General features: G+C 45.0%; 1 protein-coding gene across 1 annotated transcript in view; it reads left to right on the forward strand.

Annotated features, from left to right (window-relative positions):
• Positions 1–23,755, forward strand: part of LOC119449689 (cyclic nucleotide-gated cation channel alpha-3) — a 262,884-nt gene that overhangs the window by 200,634 nt on the left and 38,495 nt on the right. The gene's annotated exons all lie outside the window — the stretch shown is intronic.

The following is a 23,755-nucleotide window of genomic DNA, read 5'->3' on the forward strand; positions in this document are numbered from 1 at the left end:
TTATTTTCTTCGTTTTGCAGCGTTGCTGAACTCGAACTGAACTTGAGTGAATGCAAGAAAGTTTATTTCGGAGGAAGTATGCTGAGCATTTGTGTGCAAGGACGATCAAGACTGAAATATTGCATTCTACCTACTTTATAACTGTGTGCTACACTTATATCAAGGTTAGGAAAAGTGATAACCGAAGTCTCTACGCGACCACACGCAATAACTTGCAATAACGCTATACTGGATTTCGCATCATACGGTTTTATGAACTATAATACTAGGGAAACTTGCACGTAGGACTGATGACAATGTTTTGGAGCCCCCTCTGGTTTCAGGATGCGAAATGGTCGAAAACCAGCAGAAACAGTTGATTGAAGAAAAATAATTCTAAGCCATAATGATTGCCCCACTACATTGTACGGGTTCTAATAAAATTAAGTGTTATACGTATCTGATCTTGTCCTTGTAGAGGCGAATGATCATGAAACTTCTCAAAGAAAGTTGACCCTGTCCATCACTATTCATTGAGGCTTTTTTATGTTTATATGTATTTAGGAGGGGAGCAAAGCTTTTTCTAGAATTTCTTTCTTGGTCCCAATGAAAAAACGCAATAACCGGTTTGCGCCACAGTAAACAGTGGTATGTCAGCTTGCATAGATGCATTCCAATGATACTCACCAACGTTTTCGTGTTCAATATTGCTGGGGAGAACACAAGGAACGTCGATCATTATAGAAGACACCCCAAAACACATTTCTTAAATTCAAGCATAGACGGCGTGTTCATTGAGGAAAATGTTTCTTACACCGCGTCAAACTATGCACGAGTTGAGTACGCACTGTGAAACTGTGACATCAGTCACGACTATGACTTGGAAATCACAATAAATTCTGACCGCTTTTGTAACGTTTTGAATAATGTCAAGGGGTCTCCACTGTTTTACTATCTCTCCCTTTCCTTTGCTGCTTTTGCAGAATATGCTATGTTTCCTAAGGTTTTCGAGACTTCATGACTGATCGCAGTCGAGAACTTTGACCTTTGCCGCCCCATTTCGCGTTATCAGGCAGGTTCGTCCAGCCGAACTTGTCTGCGGAGGGTGGGATCACTAGCATGCTGGCGCTTTTAAGTGACAGTGCAGTCCGGCCCACTTAGCAATCTGTTACCATGGTAAATTATATAGCGCAACTACTCGCATTGTGCCTGATAGAACCGATTGATGAACACGCACTTTCTCTTCAGCTTATGCGTCATCTCCTTCACGAATGTAATGAATTTCGCCGACAGTTGACAGGCGAATGGCGTTCCGTAAAAGGGAAACAGATGTGGCAGGCTTAGCCTAGATATAAAGCAATTTTTAGGTTTGTTATCAGGCATGGCGAACCTTACTGTTCGCCCAAGGCTAAAACCCTGCGAGAGCTCGAAGTTCGGCCTGTAACATCTTGCAAGCACCGAAAATATTTCGAAACTACAGAACTTTGTGAGATATAAATGCTCGGGTAGTTTGTCTCGAAGTAACTGCACGTGAATCAACTACAGTGATGCTATACCACTTAAATCAGTCACTTCCGAATCGCTAACGCAATTTATCATCATTTAACTAAGTGTCCAGGAGTATAGTAATTACCTCAGCAATAGTACTCAAATTCATCCGTTGGTCGCAAAGTGCAGACACCAAAGAATTTCAAATGCACTTCACACTCCATTGTTCTCCCCTTGTTTCTTTGTGTGTTATTAAGCTGATTTTAGCCAATGACAGTTTCTAGCCAAATACAGTTTGATGACGAAAGCGGTTCTTTTCGACAACTCTTTTTTGAATGTGCAGGCGTGATTGGCCTTGAACGTGTGTGGAAAAAAAGCAACGAACGTGTGCTGAGTGAGATTCAGCGAAGCAGATTAAAAAAAATGCGTGGGCCATGCAGAACATTACGCGAACTTTTTCAAAACGTTCTGCTTAGCATCTGACATTGCAATAAAAAAAAAATAAGCGTAATCGACCAGCCTTTCTTCATTGTCCAAGCTTCAGTATAGGAGGGGTTACCGCTTGAGTGTGCCTGCTTTTCTTTTTCCCTCTTTTTTTTTTGCTTTTTTTTAATTTGCTGGAATGCTTTGAACTGCGCGCTTCTTTTTCTTAACTACGTCACATTCTGACTGGTGGCGCAAGGTTTTCGCCCTTATTGTGCATGTAGAAGTACCTAATGCGGCCGTCTGAAAGCGAAGGCGCATACGTCTGACATCTTTCGCTCGTTTTGTCAAATAAGCGATGCATAAGAATGACGTCCCTTTTATTTGAAAGCTCACTACGCTAGAAAGTAAAAAAAAAAGAATGGTCTTACTGCATGTTTCACAAAGCGAGTCGCGAATGACAATGGAGAAGAGTGAAAACTCGTTTGCGCTTGTCACCGCGTCTTCCAATGCGTATGATTCTTAAGCCTTAAGTGCTCGCTCAGTAGGCGTTACGATGCAAGCTTGAAAGTATTTTGCCTAAAGCTTTTGTTTTTTCTCCTTACGACAATTTTTCATGCACTTGCTTAAGAGCAGCTCAAAACGTGGACTCTCTTACTGGGACGCATTTACTCAAAGATAATTTTACGCAGGCGTAAATTGGGAAATAAATGTTATAAAAGAATGGGCAGATCCAGCGCATATGTTGGAATCTATGTGAAGCGAAGCTTTAGTAAAGCGGTTGAGTGCATTATTTGCAACTAACGGCGATGCAAATAATTTTGTTTACTTTCTTCATATGCAACGTGTAATATCAGGGAATGTTTATTTTTACCCTCTCACAACGGTCACAACTTTATTGGCATGCGTTTTTTATGTTTATGTGTACACAAGCTATGCCGGAATGGAAACTCCGAATCACGTAGATGCACAGTGTGAGATGTATACGCCATGATGTGAGGATGATGGTGATGACAGGTGTATGCATAGAAAACTGCGACTCCTATATCAAGCAACATTTAGAGATTCTGTACTTCTTGTGTCACACTGGGACATACCCATTCTGGCAGATCAGCCAAGAACGGGCACACCCCCAGTGGCACATACACCGAATGAATGAATCAAAGGAAATAAAGTAAATGATACAATTCGTTAAATGTAATTCACCTTTCCGTTAACAGATCGATATGCTTTAGCCATATCTATGAGGCGACATTATACATTAAGGTTTTATGTATGGAGGTATTTTTTGTTGTTGCGATAGCAATTATATGGACGCACCAAGAGGACTTCTGCCGGCGGCGTCGCCGTGAGGTTCCGTATAATGTCCAAGGTCGATCAAATCGTCGCCGCACGCCGTATGCGCGAGTGAAAGCGCTCGAGGCACGCGCGCTTTCACAGAGAGCGAACGCACGGCGGAGACCAAACGCTCACCGTCGCGCGAGAGGCCGTGGGGGAATCGGAGGGAGGGGGGGCGACGTCGTGCTGCGTCACCAACGGCGCAAGGGGAACTGGCGACTCAAACTCACACGCGAAAAGAGGAAAGCGGGAAGGCAACGCGTGAGGGAGGGGGTGCGTCTCCTACTCTCCCTGCAAACGGGTACTTGTACTTTGAGCGGCTGCGGCCGGTCGGCCGCACCGTATCTTGAAAGTGATGTGCAGACGGCTCATAGCTTTGTATGCCCTGTGCTTTCGCCGCTCAGTTTCCGTTGAAGTGATAGACGCCACGAACCTTCGCTCGCTGCTGCTGCTGCTCTTGCTCACGCCAGCATTTTGACAGCGGTTGTCTGCGCTGGTCGAGTGGGATCGTCGAGTGTTTGCTTGTGCGCGCTGACACCTTGCTTGTTAATTGAGTTAGTAAGCGAATTTGTCCAAGTTTATACAGCCGATAAAACTACTATCATTACTCCGTATAGCGCCATTTTTTTGTTGTTGCGCAGAACAGAGGTGCACATACTTGGTCAGAATACAAGGTTTATATAAGTCACTTGGCTGGTACTTTCTGATATATATATATATATCGAAATGCGAGAACACCCGTGTACTTAGATTTAGGTGCACGTTAAATTTCCGGAGTCCCCCACTACGGCGTGCCTCATAATCAGGTGGTGGTGTTTTGGCACGTAAAACCCCAGAATTAATTATATATATCCGCTGAGACAGTGACCGACCCAACACCACCCAGCAGCCAGGCCGCCACGCAAAAGCCGGGAACGTACGCAATAAAAGCTTCGCTATAAAAAGTTGTGCAGATCCAACGAAGATTTTGGAGTCTGTTTGAAGCGAAGCTTTCGCGAAGAGGTTAATTAAAGGCTACACAACTGTTCATCTTTTGCAACGCGTTTAGCAGCATCTAGCGATTGCGTGCCAGCCCTGCAAATAAGCAAGATATGGAAACCCCTACCATAGAACCCACGGGATCCACGCGATCGAGGGTTACACATTCTCCGGGATCATCACACTTTTTATCACGCTATTCGACATCAGGCTGGTTTACTATTGCACTATCTTCAGGACAGATCCACCTTACTCGGCAAGAAGCCGACTGAGCATACGCGCCAAACCTCGAACATGGCAAAGCTTTAAAGATAAAGAACAACTGCGTGCTGGAAAGCCTGTTTGGTTGCAGGGAGGATATTTAGATACAGTTTCTTGTTTCACTGCCTAATCCCGTAGAGAAGAGAGCCGCTCGGCGACGCATCTGCATAAGTGCATAACAGAAGGCGCTGCATATAAACAGATTCGTTACATGAGTGCTGTCCTTTGTTTTAGCTACTCGGCAAGACAGCAGCAGCCACTGTCGGCGAAATTCAGGAGAGTTCACCCTGAAAGCTTCGCTTTAATATAGCAAGCAGGAGGTTGTCACTGAGGGATGACTGGCAGCACCGCGTGGGTCGCACGGTGCCTATCTCTTGGTACCCCCATGCATCAGTGCACGCAGCATAAGGCGCTGACCAAGATGCCTCGGTAGATTGAGCGCGAAAAATTATACAGGCGCGCCGCTGTTCGTGTCCATTGTGTGTGTGCATGATTGAAAATTGGGCGAGTTGGTGACGCTTCATGGTAACTGCAGCGCGACAGATGCGCCTTCTGTGATATGAAGGTTGTTCTTGATAGTGTATTTGCGTATGCCGGGGAGCCAGGTGTTGGTTATGCGATACGCGTTACATACTGGTTGTCTTCTTCTAATAAACTTGAGTTGTTAGTCACCACCGTAATGTGTCCCCTTCTATTCCTTTTCTCCGCGTCTGTCGTGCTGTAGCTACCATGAGTGTGTGTTTATATTTCGCGGTCGATCTATACCTTGGTATCAAAGCATCAAGTAGCCAAAAAACAGGTTTCGCTGACGAAGACATTCGCTGTGCTATATTTACACCATGTTACGCAGGTGGTTTCGATCGACGCCGAAACAACTTTTGTGGCGTGTCTCACAACTGTGACGATGAGCCACTACGTGGCTGTAAGCATTTCAGATACCAGGGCAGCAGCTTCCGAAGCGAGACAGCTAGATGCGCGGGCTTTCGTTTCATTTAACTTTATTTCCTTTTCTATTACAGACAAGGTCAGACTAGAGAAATTAAAATAGACCTGCCTTCAGCGACAACCAGCAGTTGCGGAAAACAAAATAGAGCTAAAGTAAAAAGACATGTCGAGGAAGAAATTATCGCGCCGCAGCGATGCTCTCACCACGAGCAAAACTACTCGCGTGCATTTCTATAGTGGTAGACATCTTGGCGAACAATTTCGTCACGTGCACGGCTGTATGGTATAGCATGAGGTGGGTAACAAGTGACGCGCTTGGCGCTGCCAGCGGCCCCCTGGGCATAAGGTGGCGCTATTCTTGACGACATTTTATCAGAGATTTGCAACGGTGAAAAAATAGCTTCGGTGAAGGGGTCCTGATCTGATTTCGAGGATCGGACAACTTGAGGACCAGGTAGAAACTTTTCTCTAATTATGACGTGACTTCAATTAATTCACACAATGTGCGTACAGTAAGACCACACGCAAGTTAATGAAGTTTAAACTTAGAGCAAGCATTTTCTTATACGCATCCCTCCTCAGTACTTCAGCGAACAAAATTTCTGTAGGCAAGAAAACCAGCGCAGCGTTAAGAAAGCTGATATTTACTTGCTCTCCCAATGCGCCAACGAACCAGTTATTGCGCGTGATATCTGCAGGTGTGATGTTATTTTGAACAAAAGGCGTGTACATCTTAGTTGAAGAAAGAGCTGTTTTCATTTGCTTGCGTTGGCTCTAAGAGCCCTCCATGGATGCGTTCTCACTTCATTTGTTCCGCAACTTCTTATTTCAGTACATTACGTCACAACCATTCAACTCGTCGTCATGCAAGTGAAATCCAGTCTGACGGGCTCTTCCACTCGGCGTCGCAGCACCAGGCAGGTCCCGTTACGTGCCGCGTCAGTAGGGGTTGCTGTGATCTCGCACGATGCAATACAAGAACCAGAGCAGCGCATTCCCTTCAGCGTGGCGCGAAGTGAGCCGGTAGTGCATAGGTGCTCATTCTGTTCAATATCCAGACGGCTGCGAACGGAACCGAAGTAGTCTTTCCTTACCGTGTCTTCGCGTTCTCTCTATACACCTCCACTTCCTTGAGTTTTCTTTGTTTTCTTGTCAGTCTGACGGCGAATCCTTTCTGGAAGCGTGAGCTGTTGTATACTTTCCATGAGGAAGCGAGTTTTTTGGAGAAAGGCGAACGAAACGTGACTCGCATTAGAATTGCTGGTAGCAGTGATGCGTGGGTTATAAAATACACTGAAAGTAAGAAAGACATTCACACGCACACACAGGTGTAAGTATTGATTCTTGTCTTTCTCGGTCTGCAGTAAGCTTAAGTATGAAGCCCACGGCGTGGCCGTGTATATAGTGGACAATGCATCTGCGGCTATAGCCTTTTGTGTTGTTCGACTTGTGTGTCAAATCTCTTCGTGTAATCAGCTTATCAAAGTTCGGAGCGTGAATCCTATAACATAACTAATTTACCAGTCGCAGAAAGGCTGTTTGATAAATTTCGTTTTAGACAGTAAACAAACAGAGGGGTGGCGAAGGGGCAGCAGACAGAAATGGATCGATATTATTCTTTCAGAGTCAAAACTTTCCTGTTGTTCACTTGTAACCGCGTCATAATTTTGTTTGATTTGTAACACTAGACCAGAGAAAATCTATATCTGGTTTGTGCAAGGTCTTTTTTTCCAAACTCTTCTATGGAGACGGCCTGTCATTAGGCCTCTGGTTAGACCTGTTATACGTTCGTTGTTAATCCCGTGAAGCCCTCTGATGTGAAATATTCGCTGAACTACTTTCTTTTCCCACTCTGTTGTATATCAGGTCGCGGTCTAAAAAATTATCTTACGTTAGTGCCTTCGTCTTTCGCCCATGTCATGGGTTTCTCCGTGACCGTTACTGTAATCGATGTCAAACAATAGAGCGTCCATAAGCTGTGAAGTCAGCATTCCTGTGCCAGCAGACGGACGGACGGATGGAATGATGGAGGGACCGATGATATCCGCTGCTCTGCAATACATGTGGAGATGAAACACAGACATTGCTTTAAGACAGATCAACGTCTAAGGCGCTGTCATATTCCATACAATTATATTCGCTTATTATGTGGTGATGCGTGAGCGAAAAAATATAATTAAAAAATGTGGGAAATGGGACAGAAAGAAACTTGGGGGTCTTCTGCCTTTCTCTTTTCCTTTTTTTTATTTCCGCTTATATACAATATATTCAGCGTTCATAGAGTTGTACGCAGTGTAGAGGCAAAAGTGAGATTTTAATTATGTAGTAATATACCTGCTTTCTCGTTCGTTTTTGTTCCCATGCAGGCTAAGCATAGCACGTTCTTGCGTGAGATTGCACCGCGCTGGCCGTAGACACAGTGCGCAGGAACAGTTGTGCATGTTTTTTGTTTTTTTTTTTTTTGGAATGCCGCACTACTCATCAAGCAATGAATGTTTGTGTCGTTAACTGGACTGATGCTTTCGGCTTTAGCGACAATGAGAGAAACGTGAAAGAAGCTTGCTTATAAGGCTGGTGGGGTTTGGGAATATTTATTTTTGAGACCGAATGAAATACAAACTCTGCCAGCAGCGAATCGAATCGAATCAAATTTCGAATACTTGCACTCGTTTCATAGAGAATGACGACATAATAAGCATCATAATCAACAACGCCATTACCAGCATCACTACTACTACTACTACTGCTACTACTACTACTACTACTACTACTACTACTACTACTACTACTACTACTGCTACTACTTCTGCTACTACTACTACTACTACTACTACTACTACTACTACTACTACTACTACTACTACTTATTATTAATACTTATCATTACTACTGCTACTTACTATTACTACTACTTATTACTACTGTTACTAAATTACTCCTCCTTCTTTTCAACCTGTTCACCCTTGCCGATGGGGTAAACAGGTTGCGTAGGGTGTGACAGTAAGTCTCTGCTATTCGACTGATTGATTCTGTATTAGCGAAGGTGTCATTAGTGATGAAAATAACCTGATATAAAATGAAAACGAAACAAATACTACTGACCGCAATACATGCACATGCACATGTGTTCCTTCAACTCTTGTCTCTTGATGGTTGCTTTGCACTGCGCCCGCGTTTCACTGCAGTACTTCAGTCTCCGACTTCTTAACGAAATCAGCCAATATTTGATTAATAGAGGGCACTCGCGAACTAGGGAAGTGCAATGCAGTAATGTTGGCGGCTAGAGAGTTTGACTTCTCGCCTCACAAAAAAGGTTGTCCTCTCTCTCCTTTGCTTCCACTGGGTTTAGCTCAGGCTGAATGACGTAGAACGCCCAGCATCTTTTCTCAGCTTTTATCAGCCCAGCATGGTTGCTCGTGTCATGCACGGAGGTTGCTGCCTTCGTGCCCAAGGGAATTTGTGCTAAGGCCACCGCGTTTGTCAATGCCTCTGCCGCGCCACCGAAGAGTTGTGGGCGTCGATGTCCCTAGATGCATTAGACGGCCGTGAAGATATCTTTCGGTAGCTCAGGAATTTTACTATTTCTTTGCTTCCCCCTTTCTTGGCCTAGCCTATCCGTGTGCGCTGTCCTTTTGCATATGCTCGGAAGGGCGATTCATCACATCCGGTCGCAGACTCGGTTTCGTCAGAAACTGCTTGCTGCCATCGATTTTATTATTTTTTTCCGCGCATTTCCTTCGTCTTTCGTTTTCTCGAACGCAGAGCGGGCGTCGTGAGAGTTTGCCGCAATAAAGCGTAGGAGAAAGGCGTGTTCCTGGAATGCAATTTTCTATTTGTACGAGAACGGTAAACCAAGACGTTGAATAATGCGTGTCGCGCTGGGAACACTTCTTGTTTGCTTGAGAAAAAAAAAGACAGAAAAAGACAAAAAAAAAAAAACACGTTTCTTTTTTTACTCTAAGCGAATGTCACTGTAAAGTGGTGTGCTCTGTATACTGCACACGCACGCCTTTACTCAATATTCAAGCATATAATAATAATTTAAAAAAGGGTACTTTCTCCGCTAAACTTGAAGAATTTTGTTAACCTATTTCAGGTCTTGATCGAATCATAGCTGATGATTTAGTCGCGCACTGGGATTTGTGAGAACACAGTTGATAAGGAGAGAGAGGGAGACGTGGAATTAGTAAGCTTTCTTAGATTACGCAAGGTGCATTATTAAATGCAGCGCAAAGAGTGTTTTAATAAAAGCAGGACTGAACCGTTACTGAAAGTAAAGTAATCTAAAGTCAGCGGAGAATTTGGACAAGTGATTGAGTGATCTTGTTTGTATGCTGATGAAGGCAAATGTTTACTGGGATGTACTGAATATCAAAACGGCGCACTCTGAAAATGCAAACCAGTATGTTTCACATAGAAGATCGTAAGGCATTCTACTTAAGTTGCTCACAAATATGTTAAAGAAATAGTTCGAACACGCGAAAAAAAGATTGCGATAGGAATACATAAGAGCGCCAATTTTGAGTAGTTGAGCAACGAGAAAATTATAAATGCGCCTGGAGAAATGAGTTAATGAAATGTTCAGAGAAATATATATAACAAGACAGAAAAGCTTTGCTGAACATAGCATAAAAGGCGCGTGCTACTATGGGCTTTGGACCAAAAATAAAATAAAAATAAAGGCCTCGTGAGAATCGAGTCCCCATTTCCAAATAAACGGTTTCCGCACTGAACCAGGGTTAGAATAATGAAGTGATTTCACGAGACCGTCACTTGTCCATGCTTCGTCACTGACCTGTCATCGTGGGAGTGTAAACACTTCTTGCACATCTGAATTTTTAAATTAAATTCGGAGATCCGCTATCAAAATATGAGCACCTCCGCTACTACCAAAAGCGCAACAATGGCCGCGGATAGCCGTGCATATTCGCTTCACACGTAATTGTGCCTCTGGTGAATGACGCAGGTGGCTTCACTCTGAATCAGCGCGGTATATATATATATTTTTGCACGCTCGTGGTCGCAAGTTCTGATCGACCTACAACCGATGGGGTGCTACTGTGGTGGCCAGAACAAGTCGCGCTAGTTTTTTATCGCGTCACAACACGGCCTAATCCCCTTTTTTTCGTCTTCTTTGGAGTCAGAGAAGCTCTAAAGGGTGAGGCGTCAACGCTCTAGTCCCTCTTTTTCATTCATCATGAACAGCGCTCAACGGAGGTCCAAGAAGAGACAGGTGTTTGTTCCTTACGGTGAGCAAGGTGATAAAATTTGTGCATCAATTTCTTCCTGTCTTTTTCTCTGTCGCATCCGTTACAACCACTGACGCACACGTCCTCGGCGATGTCCGCGAAAAACTACTGGTTCTTGCCGGACAGGGTCACCCGCACTTCCCTTTTTTGTATGTTGTTCGGGCTGAGATCAAACAGCTGTGGCACCCCAGCTATATACCTGTCAGGTGTCCCCTTAGATAAACGTCTACGAGAAGAGAGCAATTTCGACCCAGTATTGCTTCGGGACAGACGACGCTGGGCCTTCATTACGCCGGCGATAGGCCACCCAAGCCGGTTACGAGCGCACGGTATCGAAACACTGTGGCCTGTGCTGTATGCCTGATTTGGTCTTGTTTGGCGGCTTGACGTCCCCAGATGTCACTTGTCACGCTGTACGGAAAGCCCCGAGAGTTGTTTTGGACGTCTGTGCTTCTGGGCTCGCCTAGGGGCCCTATTGCGAAGTGACCCTGCGTTGTTGTGACTTTTGCTTGCATGAAAAGGTTGCGAAACGTCTGGGGTAGTACAGATACCCTCCATATTTGCACTCTCTTGAAAGCAATGCGTAAGAACGCTTCGATGTTACCACATTCCTTTTGCTTGCGCAAGAGATTGCTCGGTCGCCAAGCATGTTGTCCGTCTATTCGTGATCGATTTGCTGAGTGTTCTTCGTCGTTTTAGGGGCGAAGCTCCTTATAGCGGCACCCGTTCCGTCCCCGTCGTCGTAGTAGTAGTGTGTAACCAGTAGTGTGTAACCAGTCTGAGAAAAATGAGAAAAAAAAATCCGAAGTTGTGTCCGTAGCGCGGAATCGAACCAGGGATCCCTCGCTTCCGAGCGCGCGGCGTTAGCCCACTACGCCACGAAGCGGACACGGACACACGCACCACGATGGCAATAAATACCCAACATTAACGAAAGGCCGCGTTTCTAGCGCGTTTCTAACGGGTTTGTGCTAGCGCGTTACGGCCCCTGTAAGAAGCTGGTGTAAGACGCTGTGGCCTCTCCGCCTTACCTTCAACGCGTTTCGAACGCGCTGCCCAAAGCGGTGGCAAATCAAGTCGAGGAGCGTTTATGAATACGGGGGGTATACTCTCTCAGCAGTCATGTGATGGCGTCGGCAAACGCGGTGCACGTTCCGGCATGTGTAAATGGCTGCGTAAGACGCTGTGGCCGCTCCCCCTGCACGTTTCTAACGCGTTTGTGCTAGCGTCCCCTTAAGCGGGAGATCCGATGATTCCCTCCGGAGCTTCGCCCACTCATAATCATTCACCCCGTGGATATGCTGTGAATTTTTTTCCTGATTGCTGGAATTTTTCTACGGATGTTTTGAATTGCCTTTAATTGAGAAACACGTGCATCTTGTCAGCGGTGCACAAACAACTTTATCCTTAATTGCTGTTCATTGTGTTGCACGGGATCTGTGCTATGATTACCTGCACTGTGCTTTCTCCCTTTCTCCCTTTCTATATTTTATTTTTCTTATGTAATTTATTCTCTATTTTATTCTGTGCACTCAAAGTTCTTACCATCGATAATGCTATATGCCTGCCATAATTTTCACTCTTTATTTCTTGCTCACCACATTGTCATGGTAAAACATTCTTAGTTCAGTTAGCTATATATATAAAAATAGCACTCAGTGAAACAAGATACGTTGTAGGGACTGTTTATCAGCTACTTCATATTTTAGGAAGATTATTTCTCCCAGTTTTCTCCGAAACGTAAAGCTGGTTTTGCAGCTGTACGATTATATTTGAGGCAAAGCCCAATTTACAAGCGACAGTGGAATCTATGAATGAATAACGACACGGCAATTTAAACGGTAGATTCGGCAGCACATGTAGTACGAGCGAAATTACAAAGCATCAGATATGAAGCAAAAAGAGAGAGAGAATATATATGGCTAAACAGAGATAGACATTTCACGAAAGGAAACATGAGCACTTTGATTTCGAAATATTTCGTGCGGCTCTCGGAAGCTGTGCCCGCACCAACGTCTACAATTATTATTCCGCATCTTAATTATTTATTAATGAGGTATTGTAAATGTCATATCAGCCTGCTGAGTAAGAAGTCCGTCTGCATAACAGGTAACTAAACCGATCGAAGTTACGAAGGTGCAACGCGACCTCTTACTAATTACTTAACTAATATCTTAACTTCGTAACGAACTTCTTAGCACGGTAAACTAATACTGCGACAATCTAATACCACACCTGAGGGGCTTGATGCTTTAGTACAAGAAATTGGCCTTAATATTTATTGGGTTTAAATCCAATTATAGGAAATAGGGTGGGGAAAGGGCTGTTTTGTTTAGGTAAGAGAGATGCGCAAATCCAAGAACTAGAAAAAAAGAAAGGTTTAAGTAAAAAAAAAAAGTCGCAGCCCACCTTGTTGAAAGTGTGTGTTTGTAAGAGAAGGAATGCTCTTTAATGAAAAGCACGTGGTTATGACGGTGCACATGTGTTTATAATGCCCTACAGGCTACTGTATATAGGGAAAGGGATCGGGGACGGAAAGGCCCTTGTAGAACATGAAGTGAATGCAACGCGTGTGCTTTACGCAGAAGCGTATGTCAGTTCATTAGTAGTAAAGTTTGCACAGGCGAGCGCTAAATGTAAGCACTTGCATACATACCGAATATGCTGCGGAGAATTCACAGCAGCTGGACTAAATGATTATCGCCCGCACCCGTGAACGCAGGCGTTGGACTCCCACGATCGATGAGTGGTGCTGCAATTAGCGATGCCTGTTTTCGCGACCGCAAAGATTGAGTTACCGGTGTGGCAATTAGCCGGATGGTGCAGAGGACGTTCTCATCGCAGGTACGATGACCGACCTCGGCTGTGCGTTTTGTGCACGCCAAGTGAGCAGCTAGCCTGCCGAAGCGGATAGGTGCAGAACTTCTACAAATGTGTCGTGTCGTTCGTAATCATTGTAGTTTATGTAAGCGATGGAACGAAAAGTGATAGGTGTAACGTTAAGAGACAGGAAGACAGCGGTGGTGATTAAAGAGCGAAAGAGAGTAGCCGAGTTGAGAGGTTAAGAGCAAGATATTGTTACGCGAAGTGGGCAGGCCTCTGTAATGCGCAGATCAGATAACCGGGAATCTATTCGTGTTGCAGAGCGGGTGCCTAGAAAAGCTAAGCGCAATCTAGGATGGCAGAGAACTAGGGGGTGGGATGAAATGAGCAAATCTGCAGGAATGTGATGGGGTCAGCGGTCGAAAATCAGGAGTGGATTTTGTGATTGCTGGGAGAGGCTTCGTCCTCCAATGGATATAAAATAGGCTGATGATGATGATGGCGATGATGACGTCTCAGAATAATCTTAGATCGTATATAACACTTAACTTTGTATATTTAACATCATTCCAACGATACTTACCATTTGAAGGTTTTGCAAGATTAACGATAATAAGAGCCGCGTTGTGCAACAGTGCAGCTCAGATTATCAGCCCCGGCACTGCAAATCTATTGTCAAAGTTATTGTTCAGTTTCGCAATATGACCTATAAATCCTATCAATGTGGTTTGAAGTGTCCGTAACGCTACAGCTTTGGTTTTGCCACTTTATCAACTGACGCAAATCAAATAAATAATTTCTCAGGCTGTTAGCCCCTGAGCATTCGTATCAACGTCACATGCTGGCAGTGTGTGTCCACTCCCTTTTCTGTGTCCTGTGTCGGTACCGCGGTTTTTTAGGTCAAATAAGTTGGCCTATTCGTGCAGAAACTGAATAACACACTTTTCTCACTTTTCTTACTTCGCACCCAAAGTGCCGTTAGCACCGTGGTGACTTCAAATATTTCACTTTATCGTAGCGGTATATTGCCTTTTTTTTTCTCAGGAAATGTCGGCAAAGCTGGCACGTTGAATTTTTGCTCGATTTGGATTGATATCGTAGCCAACCTGGCCAGTGTTTATTATTAAATGATTAACTAGTATCTTGGTTTGACACGCCACATAACCACATTATGATGTTATGCCGCGTGGCAAACCAAGCGAGAAAAAAAAAACTAGTATCATACAAATTGCAGACAGTATTAGAATTTTAAAAACGCGAAGGTTGTTTGTTGCGTTAATTTCAATGTGGTGTTGTCATCTCTATTTTGATTTATTAATTTTCTGATGTACCAGGACTTCTCATTATGCTAAAATTTACCCATTTGCGATTCTGTAAGCGTAATGTTCTGATATAGCCTTACTTAACAATTCTCTCTAGTGTTCCTCGACTACAAAATGAGCAAACTGGCTCGAGAACGCATACTAACTATTGCCGTTTGTATCGCTTGTAGTTGCAAAACCGGAAAACGGTCATACAGTCAATAATTTCTGCATAGGACCAAATCAGTAATTCCACATTAACGGCACGCCTCACAATGCGCTACGCAAATTTCAGGAAGTTCAGCTACATCACTTTGAAAGGCACATTTCTTAACAGTAAGTCTCAAATGTCCATCGGGAGCCCAGGAACTCAAATGCCCCAGGAAGGAATAACTCAAATGTCCGTCGGGTGCCCAGTTGACGAACTTCAAGCAATGCCTTGCGTTATGGAGTGATCGCCACTTTCCGTGTGTTTTCTTTCAATTCCATCGATCCGGATGGATCCGGAGCATTTGTCGTACGGGAACGGCGTAGAGTTTATACTGTGTTTGCACAATTCCCGTAGTAGCAATACCGTTAACACCCGAAATAATCGAAGCGTAAAAGGAAATCTTTCAGTCGTACCGACTGACTTCGTACTAGCACACGCGCTCTAAATTGGGGCGGTTATGTTGCGAAAGCTACTGCAGCTGACGCCAATGGTACGAATAAGTTTGATTTCACTAACAATATTCGCTCAGATATTATAGTTTACAAAAAAAAATGCTCTCAATTGAATGCTAGCTTGCATCACTTGTTTATGCAGCTGTATCTTTTCAAAAAGTGTGCGCTGTGCGCGCACTTTGCGCAACAATGGAGTTTCTGAAGAAAAACTTACCGCCCGTATTTGTAGACTCAGTTGAACTGTCCTACTTTCTGGTCCGTCTGTGAAGCACGCGGGACAACGGTCTTTTTTTGAGCAGAGACTAATCGTTCGAGGGACGGCGGAGGATTGTTCAAGCGTTGTCTGTTATTTCACACTGCTGCGTTCGTGCGCTACAAAGAAAACAAATTGTCGTGTTATTGTTTCTTTAGTTTATTGAGCAGCATGCGACATCATTTCCTATTGTGATAGGGGCTCCATTTTTTCAAGATTCTGCATCGATGTACTTATTATTCGTGCAAAAAAAAAAAAAAACCTTTCTCATTGTTGTTGTGATAAACTGTGCAGCGCGGTGCGTCATTTTCGGCATGTCGGAGAAAAGAAGCCGAATAAAAGAAACGTAGATTTTACAGCTGTTGTGAGCGTGCATCCGGCACCAAAATTCACGGTAATGCCTGTCATTTAATGTCTGCGGCTGTATGAGATTCTCTTTCCTCCCTGCTAACGCGCACCTTGGTTTGATTTATGCTATTAATTACTCCCGATGGTGCGCAGCGCATTGAAACTCTTGCGATGAAATGTACCGGGATCTAACTATATCCAATGGTGATGTTTTCTCCGTATACCTTCAATCCGCTGTCAGCAGAAACTGATTTATAAGGATACACATAGTTTTGCGCTTAATGGAGCCGCTCGATATGTAATTATAGATAATTTAATCATAAATAGCGACTTTCTCGATAAGGCAAAAAGCCTTGATAAGGTTAGATGAGGTTGATGAGGTGTATGTGCACACGGCCTACTTAGGCCTGTGCACGGTAGCCAACCAGAACTACCGCTGGTTAACCTCTCTTCAGTCCTATGTACAGGGCCTTCAATGTTAAACTGTCGGTAATTTTATATATAAAAAAGGCTGTGCTCGCTACGCAAACGCTGTTTGTGCAGAAGATTTATCAGCCATAGTTTTTGGCGACAAGTAAGGTAAGTAAATACGTAATTAACTAACATTTGTTAATTAATGTTTCGTCATTCGGCAGACATTTAATCAGGCCTTAAAAACAATCGTAGTTGAAGACAACTCCATTTAGTAGGGTGCTCCTATAGAGCGCTTGTGCTCCAAGACACTCATCACTAAATTTGGCACTCAGTACGCTAATTTCACTTTCGATGGTGGTATCTCGACATGAAGATGAACACCTCGTATATTGTAGTCTATATCGTATAGACCCTCCGTGGAGGCTTAGTTTCCTTGGAGTTGCGCTGCTAAGCCCAGGGACGTGGGATGAAATCCCGGTCAAGGCGGCCACCTTTCCATGGGGCGAAATGCAAGAGCGCCCATGTACCATGCATTAGGTGCACATTAAAGAACACGAAGTGGTGAAAATTAATCCGGAGTCCCCCACTACGGCGTGCCTCATAAGCATATTGTGGTTTTGACACGTGAAGTTTCAAAGTTAGACGGATTTTGATTCCATATAACACTCAAGTCCACAAGACGGAGAAAGGTCATAATAGCTGCACTCCTTCTCCCGGCTCGCAAGAAAAAAAAAAAAAAAACCCTCAAGACTGGCTGTCACCTTTTTCACGCCGTAAGCTGCGTCACGTGGTTGGTTATAAGTGTCAAATTTGATGACGTAGTGAGTGTCAAATTTGATGACCAGTATATCGGAACACAAGTGCTCTAGCAGTGTCCAACAAAATGGAGTTGTCTTTGAATATGATACGGTTGCCCTCAAGTGCGTAACATAAACCTATACCATAATTTCGATCTAAGAGGTAAGAAATAAAAAATAAAAATAAATAAAATAATAAAAACAAGGTCATGAAGCGATATTTCTTAATTATGTATTTGCTGACTAGATTTGTGTACTACAGTTGCTTAAGGCTTGCGTTTGGGCTAGTTGGAGTAGCATAATTAGAATACAGCACTGCAGAGGTAAGGCAGACACGCAACACAATGCTTGTCTGTTCTCGGGTTTATATTACGTGTATGTCTTACCTCTCCTGTACTGTATTCAAATTATACTAAAATTCTGTGGTATTCAACACAATAATGTTGGCTTAAGATGAAAGGGTGTTTAAGTACCTAATAAAAACGTATACTATAATCGGGAAACTAACAAAGCTTATGAAAAAAATTCTGTTATTGTGCATTTACCGACCCTACTTGCTCGCGAAAATTGTGTCAGCCAGAGTGCATAAATCACCTGTGCAACCTTCATTTGTGTAGAGCTAGCATGTACGTATTTACTAAAATTACTTACAGTAGAGCTTTGAAGACCCTGCATATTTTTCATGTCTCTCTCTGTTTCGGTATCTGTCCTCGCTACGACGTTCAGCGCTTCTCCGGATAACTTTAAGGCGGCTGGACTCGAGACCGTTTTCTGAATCAGAGATACTCGAACCATAGCCACATCCGTGGATTCGTGCAGTGCTTGAAGCGCCCAAACCGCGATGTTTTTATGAGGCTCGTTGTAGTGGGGAACTCCGCATTAATTTAGACCACCTGGGGTTCTTTAACGCGCACCCAACGTGCGGTGCACGGGCGTTTTAACACGAAAGTGTTTTATGCCGGGGTCCACCAAGACTTCACTGACGTATTTCCGTCACGGAAATACGTCATAGAACATAATACAAAGAAAGAAACCAGAAGAAAAAGTTCCACAAACATGGAAAATTTGGAAATCGAACCCACGACCTCTCGGTCCGCGACGATAGATCGCCGAGCGTTTAACCCATTGCGCCACAAACGCATTTGCAGAGAGCTACACAGACGCGCCTTATATATCTAACACTCCTCCGTGTACCCGCGCTCTTGCTCGGGGCGGTGCCGCCGCCTACGAGCAGAAAAGAGAAGTACTGCATTATGACACTAACGCGCACCGACAGTGAACGCTTCGGTGGTCTCAGCACTACGACGCCTCGATGCCAGCATTCGAAGGGACGCTGGCATCAAGAAGCACTACCAACGCCACCTAGGTGGCGTTCACCGTACTCAGCACAGCGGAGCGTGGCCTCCGCAATTAGCTCTGAAAATGTTTCTGAAGTTGATCGCGGAGGCTGCAATTACGACGCGCTGTACGCGCTGATTTGACTCGGTGACGATTCAGTTACGTGCTTTGTCTTGCGCGTTGTATTAGTGTGTCAGTTACGTGCTTCGTCTTTCGCGTTGTGCTAGCGTGTGCAGCGTAGTGCAGCTTCCATATGCACGACGGTTGCTCATGGTCATCGACGTTGGTAGTCGTGATGGAGGAGACGTGCCACCAGGCGTCAGCGTGGGTGCATCAACGCCTAAGGGCGCTTTAGCCACAAAACACCAATAGACATTATATATCAATGTGCAATAAACATTACACTACTTCTGTGAAGACACGTTTCACTTTCGTGTTCTATACCGATTCCTATATAAGAGGGATCAACCACATTTGTTTGCATTTTGCCCCCATCGAAATGCAGCCGCCGTGGCCCAGAATTTTATCCCGCGCCCTCGAGCCCACAGTAGCCCGAGTGATCGTTTATTGTTGTTATATACATCCTCCCGCGTGTGGGTAGTGATCACACTGTCCCTCTTTCCACTTTTTATGCTCCCTTTCTATTACCCACAGTGTAGTGTAGTAAGCCGGATGCTCTGGTTGACCTCCCTACCATTCCTCTCCTTGATTTCTTTATCTCTCTTTCTCGTTTTTACTCCTTGACACAATTTTCTCTTCTCATGTATAATCAGAAGTGGTAGAATAAGGGGAGAATAAGCCTTAAGCGAGCGTTTCGGCAACCGTACCTAATTGTCAGAGCGGTGGCGCGAGGCCGAGGCTACCCTCGTCTTGTCATGTATAACCTTCAAACGAGTGATGTTTTTCTAAGCCAGGAAAAATAATAAAGCGTAAAAGAATTGGTTTTGTCGGACCGTCTTCCGGGAAGATTTCTCTCAGAGGAAGCGGAAGAACCAGCCTGCCGAGGACATCGCTTCGCCACACTTCGCGATTCGGAAACGCCCGGAAGAGGAAATGCAAACACTTCCTGTTCGATGTTACCGGAATATGAAACCAAAGTCATGCTTTCTTATTTGCTCTTCCGTAGCATACTTTCTTCCAGCGCACGGACTGATCTCTTCTTCACTGTTCTTTCATTTTCTTTTTTTTCCCCTTTTTCCCTTTTCAGTATCACGAACGTAGTACATATCCGTAGCCGGATTTCCCAACCCGAAAGAACAACATGAAAGCACGGTACAAAGCGCTGCTGCCTCGGACCAAGAGCTGTTTGTAAATAAAGTTGATTATTTTGCTTTTTTCTCTGTAAACGTTTTTTTTTTCCGAATTCACTATACACAGTTTTCACTTACATGTAGCTGTAAGCGATGACGTTAGGATATTTCGAAGTATCGGATTCGCAGCATTGAAGTAAATTCAAATGTGAAACGTTCATTATCATTCATTATATCACGGTTTTGGAACTCGCTTGACAAAATGTACAATGAATCAGCATGTTTTGCCGATTATATGTTAGCGTGCGTCAATTCAGCGAGTTCAGGCTCTGCAGCTATAAACGCGGGTGAATTAAGATGCGAAAAGAGGAAGCAATTTAGAAGTCGATACTGTCTTAGACGTAGGGGTAAGCTGGAAAAGCTGGAAAACATTTGTACGTTTCGCTAGTACCAACAATTAAAGTAAATAATTGACATTCACGTTATTAGTATACCCTAAAGAGGGCGAAGGCGAAAGCCTGCGCGCTCAAGAGACATTCATTAAATTACTTGACATTGTCATTCGAATGCGCTGTTACTCCTTATTACTTGTTTGTTCCGACCGAAGGTTGCGGGTTCGGGTTCCTTAATTACCTTATTTACCTGTGCTTTAACCTCGCCCTAATTAACACTGGAGGTCGTGGATTTGAATGCCTTAATTAACTATAATAATTAACTGTGCCTTAATTAACTTCGCCCCAACGCCAAAGGTGGTGGGTTCGACTTACAGATAAGCTCGAGGGTTCGACTCCCACCGAAGGTCGTGGATTCGAGTGCCTGAGTTAACTCTATCTTAATTAAAACACGATGGCGACGGTGACCCGCACACCATCACAATTGTTGCGTGAGCGTTTGTATGTAGGCAAGACACGATGCCGGGTCGGTGTAGTAAGTGAATTACTACACCGAGTCGTCATCGTGTACGATTTCACTTCAACGACACGGTTTTCGCTCAGGGACGTTGAAGGTCGACTGAGCGATGAGACGTATAAGGCATATAATATGTACCTTATATGTTATTATTAGGGCATATAATATATGCCTTAATAATGGACGGACGGACTCGAAGGCTGGCTGGCTTGGCTGGTGTGGCCGGCTGGCCGGCTTGCTGGCTGGCTGGCTGGCTGTCTGGCCTGGCGCTGCTTCGCTTGCCCATGTGGTATGGTAGAGGGTAGCTCGCTCTGCACAGAAAAAGTTGTCGCAGTTTCACCTGAAAGGCGAAGCATCAATTGCGATAGCAAATTTGTAGAGAGCTATACGGAGTAATGATATTAGCTTTATCAGCTGTATAAACTTGGACATGCAGCAGCACCGGCAACACGCAGAACTGTTGTCGACGCCGTCGGCGTTTTGCCCACGTTCGCTCAAAATGCGTGCGGCATTGGTGATTGTTGCCGGAGCCTCTGATATAAATAGGCACTTCGTGCCGCAGCTAAACGTCGCCTCCCTTCCTTCCCCCTCCCCCCCCTCCCCCACGGCCTCTCGCGCGTCGGAAGAAGGCGCGTTTACTCTACATATATGGTGATTGTAAAGGAGGAAAGAGACGCCTACTTCTGCAGCCCTTAAGCGAGCACGGCGCAGAACGCGCGTTTGTTCTCCGCCGTGCGTTCACTCCCCGTGAAAGCACGCGCCCCTCGCGCCCTTTCACTCGCACATACAACGTTCGGCGCGCGGCGACGATTTCATCTCCATTGACGTCATACGGAACCTCACGGCGACGGCGATGGCGACGCCGACGGCAGAAATCTGCTTTTGAGTGTCCATATCATTGCTATCGCAATAAAAAGAAAGGGGTTGATAAAGGGTGGGGTACATCGCGCGGAGGAACGTGAAGTGAGGATAGGTGTTGGTTTGGAGTTGTCTCCAGTCCATGGCTTCAGCTCTGGTTATTGATGGGTGCGGTGGCGGCATCGTTCTTCTCGAAATGCGGTAGTGCTGAAGTATCTCATTGTAAGTGTGCAGTAAGTGTGGACTAGGCTGTTCTGGCGTCACTTGCAGTGCCCGGTTGCAGTGACCTCGGGCTATCGTGTGCGCAATATGGTTTCCACTGACGGCTTCGTGTCCCGGTGTCCAGATCATCATGGTGGGGGGTATTTCTTTGAGGCGGTTGAGAATATCGCATGCTACTTTATGTAGATGGCCGTTCGGGTAGGCTCAACATGCTGATAGGCTCGACATGCTGACTGACAATCTGTAAGAATATACGTATATTTCATCATCCTGTCTGGATGACGAGATCACCAGGGCAATGGCGGCCTCTTCTGCTTCGCCGACGGTCTGCGTACGAACGGAGGCGGATACCAGTTTCTGCTGTCTGTGTCCTGCCACGCTGATTACCATGCCCTCCCCATTCGGGTACATGGCCGCATCTGTCCAGCGAGCAGTGAAGAAAGCGTCGTATCTTCATTCTATTGTTTTGGCTCGTGCGTTTCTGTTGCCCAAGTGATATTCCGGGTGCATGTTACGCGGAATAGGGGCCACCATTATTGCTTATGTAGGGACTTGAGTACTTGGTGACTCTTGGTTGTCGCGACGGGGTATTGCAACCTTCGAAGAGTTGCTCTGCCTGTTCTAGTGATGTTGAGGCGTGTGATTTGCGCATGTCGGTGTGCTTCAATTAGTTCTTCTAAGGTGTTGTGGGTGCCCAGGGATAGAAGTTCCGTTGTTCCGGTGCCTAGAGTAAGGCCGAGGGCTTGTTTGTACGCTTTCCGCAGTAACACGTTTATTTGGGCGTTATCTGTTGATATTAGGTTGAGATATGGTGTCGCGTACGTTACTATACTCAAGCGTAGTAGGTATTTTTCCTTCATGCCATGTCTGCGACTGGCGACTCTATTGATCATGCCAGCTACGCTGTAGGCAGTTTGTCTTAGTGCGTTTATAGTGTGGTTATTGCGACCACTATCTTGCATGTAGACACCTAATATGCGGAGTGTTTGGACTGTGGGTATAGGTTTTTGGTTGAGGTGTATTTCTATAGCCTCTCTACCTGTGCTTTTTCTTCTGGATTTCTTTTTGAGAACGAGGACCTCGGATTTTTCTGGAGAGCATTCCAGGCAGCACTCTTTGGCGTGTTCGGTGACAGCGTCTGCCGCCGCTTGCAGGGCGTCCTGATGTCCTGCATCCGGACCTCGAGTTGTCCAAATGGTAATGTCGTCCGTATATATTGCGTGACGAAGGTGCGGAATCTTCTCTAGATGAGCTGGGAGGTTTCTCATGGCGATGTTAAAGAAAAAAGGTGATAAGAATGAACCTTGAGGAGCGCCTCTATCTACGACTTCTTTTCTCGTTTGTTTTCAGGGTATCCACGCCCAGCGTTGCCCTGCGGCTCGTTAACAATGCTCTAATGTAGTTGTAGATTCGTTCACCGCAATTTAGTTCCGATAAGTGTTTTAGGATGTCCTCACGAGCTACGTTGTCGAATGCTCCTTTAAGGTCCAGTGCGAGTATTCATTTTGCATGTGTAGTGACATGGTCCAGTACTTCTTCCTTCAATAAGAGTAGTACGTCTTGAGTCGACAAATGCCGCCTGAAGCCGTGCTTCGGGCCAGGAAAGAAACCCGTGCCATCCACGTGAGGCTTCAGGCGATTGAGCACCGCGTTTTCGAAAAGTTCCCCCAGGCACGACGTCAGGGATATGGGTCGCATGTTGGTGAGGCCTGGAAGCCTGTCCGGTTTTGGTTTAAGTACCATGTGCGCGCGCTTCCATTCCTGTCGTAGTGTTCCTGATTCCCAATGGGTATCAAATAACGTCGTTTGTGCTTCTATCGAGTCGTTGCCCAGGTTTCTGAGGATCTTGTTTGCGAGACCGTTTTGTCCGGGTGCTGTGTTTAGAGTTAGTGAAGAGTTAGAGTTAGAGTTAGTGAAG

The sequence above is a fragment of the Dermacentor silvarum genome, chromosome 4 (assembly GCF_013339745.2).
Source record: "Dermacentor silvarum isolate Dsil-2018 chromosome 4, BIME_Dsil_1.4, whole genome shotgun sequence".
Taxonomy (NCBI): Eukaryota; Metazoa; Arthropoda; class Arachnida; order Ixodida; family Ixodidae; genus Dermacentor; species Dermacentor silvarum.